We start from the raw sequence: 4,092 nt of genomic DNA on the forward strand, positions 1-4,092 counted from the left end.
CTCATCTACAACTGGGAGACAACAGCTGCACATCATCCGCTCTGCGTCCAGCAGATTGCCACTTGACACACTCACATTCCAACATGAAACATTCTTTGGCTAAATGTTTGGCATTTCGTGAAGGATGGATAAAAACGTGGCCACAAGGCTCGACACTGATTGGTCGAAGGGTGGGAGAGGAGGAGTAAGGTACTCAATGCTGATTGGTTAACAGGGAGGTCTGGACCACAGGGTTAGGCGAGGAGGAGCTGTACCACCTGTGCACACTGAGGGAGAGAAGCTCAAGAGTAAGGAAGACTGGAAGATCGCCAGATTTATCAGCCCAATCAGCGGTAGTATCACTTCGTTCTAGGAACAACTATCAAGTATACACATGGTATACATTAAAATATCTGATGAAGAGCGCCGTGAATGTAAGCGTCAGGCATCTGCAAACCTCAAGGGATACTACAACAAAATTTCGGCGCTTATTTTTTTATTTATACGTGTTCCTAGGAGCAGTATCACATTGGACACACTAATATCTCGTTAAAAAAGACACAAAAAGGAATTTTAAAACGAAATAAACGATTAGCAAAGAGCACCTGGTGGATGTCACTAAAGCCTTGTTTGTAATGCCCGTCCAGAAACCTTGACAGGTAGTGACGATGCCCGTCTTCCATAAAACTATGCGTGCTTTGAACCTGACGTTATCCCGACAGGTCCCTGGCCAGCACCAGAAAAAAGGAGAGGAACTCCCCTCTCACAGGGACTCGCTTATCTGTCCCAGACGCCGCTACTCTCCCTCTACAAGATTATAGAAGGTTAACCCTTCGCTTCAAATTTGTGCAAAAGCAGCTTTGCAGTTAGTTGCAGTGGACCGATGGCTGGTGTGCTTCAACCGCTTCAGTTGTTAAAACATTTAGGGCATCCCGACATCAGCCTCGCCTCAGCTTTGCTCGTCCCGAGACAATCTAGGTCACGATTGTGCCGGATGCGAAGTACTCTCCGAGCACTTGCCAGAGTGGGACATTTAAAACGAAAAATACAGCCATCAGGCTCAAAATACAAACTTGCGATCGTCATTTACGGATATTGTCGATCATATTCGGCCCATTTCTAAATGCGATGGGTAGAATTTAAATTTTGTTGAAGTTTAAAGGGACTATAAAATGATTTTTCAACTTCTTCCTTTTTAGCTATAATCCTTAACTCAAAAATCAAATGAGAAATCACGTGGTTGTAATGTGCTTGGGCACCAGAGGTGATGACCCCAAGCTTCCACCATGCTTTTTAAGCACACCATGGACCTTATCATTCTCAAGTGATTATAAGTGCCGTCACGGTACTCATTGGCTATGAAAGGAACTTCAAATATACGTCGACAGATTGATTGTTGACGAGTGCATACCTCCGAGTGACGCAGTGCTCGTGTCCAACGGGCACCGCGGATGAATCGCAGTGAAAAGGTGGAGAACTTTGGAAAGAGAGGAGGTACGAAATAGTCCGCTATATTTTCAAATTTTTGTATTGCAAAAGCAGGCTTTAGGCTTTCTACGCTCGTGCACTAGTTTTGGTTTGGCGCACTAGACGATGCGAGATCAGTAAAATCCCAATTTATCCCAGCCGAAAATTGATTTCTGCTCCCTTTAAGAGTATCGCTAAATGCTTGTGATGCTTAGAACGTTGAACGTGTGCTGCACAATTTCCCAGCAATTCGGCATAAATTTTCTAACCCATCCCCCAGCTTTCACAAGGTTATCTCCAAATGTTGAGTGCGTGCTTTTGCAGTATTTTACTGAATTTTTGTTCAGCTGCAGCCAGCTTGTTGTGGAAGGATGCGACACAACAAGCTTTAGAATAATGTATGCAATCTTAATGCACTCTAGCACTAAGTTTAGCACCTGTGTTAGCGCATGCTGTGCAAGAGCTTTAGAATGGCGTTTCTCCGCCACGACGCAAAAGCCCAAGCATCTCGCACTTGCAGCGCTGCCCAAATACAGTAACAATTTTTATTGGATATGAAATGCTGCACTCACAAGGCGTAAAATGCAGTTAGCGTTTGGCGCATGCACAGTGGCGACGATGCTATACTTTGCCTACGCTGTTCTGAAACCCCCTAGTGTGCAACTATCATAGGACAAAATATAAAGATTGGGAAACAATCCTAGCACCCCCAGTGATGATGTTCTTGATGGACTTGGCATTTTATATTTGTGAACTGAATCTGACCTAAAACTAATTATACACAATACGAAGTTCGAAAATATTCTTGTTACTTTACCCAAAGATCGGTTTCTACACAAATCTGGAAGCAGCCAGCCAGGTCAAACTGAATTAAAGTCAAATGGTTTGAATTTATAGCAGTCCACAAATGAAAAAAAAAAATATATTGGAAATTTCATCCAGTATGATACTACATACTAGATGAAATTGGGAAAGCCACTATAATAAACTATTAAAACATACTACTCATATTAGGCAAACCAAAGTGCAGTGAAAACAACCTGCCTTGTACAGCGTCATTCAGATGTGCAGAAAGAGTGCTGAAGCTTGCAAATGACATGCATTTATTTCTCAAACATTTAGACATGCATAAAAAAAAATTCTTTTGTTTCTTTTAAAAGGCATCCCCTGCATTGACATCGACAAAGCTTGTATCTGGGACATACCTGCAAGCAAAAAATTACTGTTACTCCAGCTTCCAGGTGGCTACGATTGCCCCAGTAACTTTCACTTCATCGCAGCTGGCAATGTAACCGCAAGGGCAAGATCCCCCCATATCAGCATTTCTGCGATAACTAAAGCGATTGGCATACAGTAATCATGGCAAGGAATGTGCAATCCTATCCGTGCCATAAGATCACAAGTCTTTCTAGATCTCAGAATGCCAAGATAATGAACTGGAATTGTAAATTAGGGAAAGTAATCACAGAGCTATATACTTGCCGTCACCTCAAGAAATAAGCTTTGCACAATAGTCAATATGCTCCTCGGAGTTGTTTTTATTCGCTTGTCAAAGAAAAGAAAAGTGCTTTTGCATTAACATGCATGTTTTGAGAGCACGGCAAAACTTACCATATTTTCGGACTACATGTTAAGTTGAAATTTTAAGCTGTGCAGACTACGCAAGGATATGTTTTTCAATATCGTTCATTAGGGAATTTTAGAATACCATATGCAATTTTGACGCATGCTAGCCCCAAATTGAACACTTGCATTAGCAAACACCACGCAAGAGTTTTAGAGGGGCATTTCTCCCCAGCATCGCAAAACCCCAAGCATCTCACACTTGCAACACCACCCGAGATACAGTAACACTTTATTTCACACACATGCTGTAACTAGAGCAAAAACAATAATTTTGGTCCAGAGTAGCATTTTAGATTCGAATATGAGAATGTAACAGGAGCCGTCGGCCGGTCGTGTTCACTTGCATTGCCTCGGCAAGAGAGGTCTCGTATGCCGACCTTTGCCGGGAAATGTTCATGCGTTGCATTGCCTGCCTTGTTGGCTCTTCTGAACCATTTGCAACGTGCACCTCTCGTAGAAGAGCAATGTCATTCAGTTTGGAAAATCGCAGTCGCAAGGATATCCTATGTCGTGCTCACAATGGCCGCAGCTGCGGTTGGCTGAAGTCGTCCTGGCTTTAGCCAACTTCTCGCGCATCACAAATCCTCCTTGAAGGAGCGCAAAGACTCTTTGCATACACACGCAATTTCCGAAAAAAAGTGCACGCAAAACGCGGTAAGTGTTCGGTGCATGCGCAGTGGTGACGACGCCGTTCTTCGCGTACGCTATTCTAAAACTCCCCGTTACGACGAGACGTTGATTTTGTGAAGGATAGATTATGTTGATTTCTGTACGATACAAGCTTCTTCGTGCACTAATAGAGCAGAAATTTTTAAGATGTATTGTGTAGAATTGTTTTATGCGTGGACAATGTACAATGCGCAAACTATCCACCAGATACTGACCATAATCCAAATATGGTATCTTGAATGTGCACACTAGTATAAATTAGAAACTGTCCCCAATTTACTATGGTTTTCGAGGCTAAAACAAGTATTTAGCCCGATGATGTTGCAATCCCGAAGATGTACAGCAGACAAG

This window comes from Ixodes scapularis, unplaced genomic scaffold (assembly GCF_016920785.2).
Source record: "Ixodes scapularis isolate PalLabHiFi unplaced genomic scaffold, ASM1692078v2 PGA_scaffold0__279_contigs__length_252992795, whole genome shotgun sequence".
Lineage (NCBI taxonomy): Eukaryota > Metazoa > Arthropoda > Arachnida > Ixodida > Ixodidae > Ixodes > Ixodes scapularis.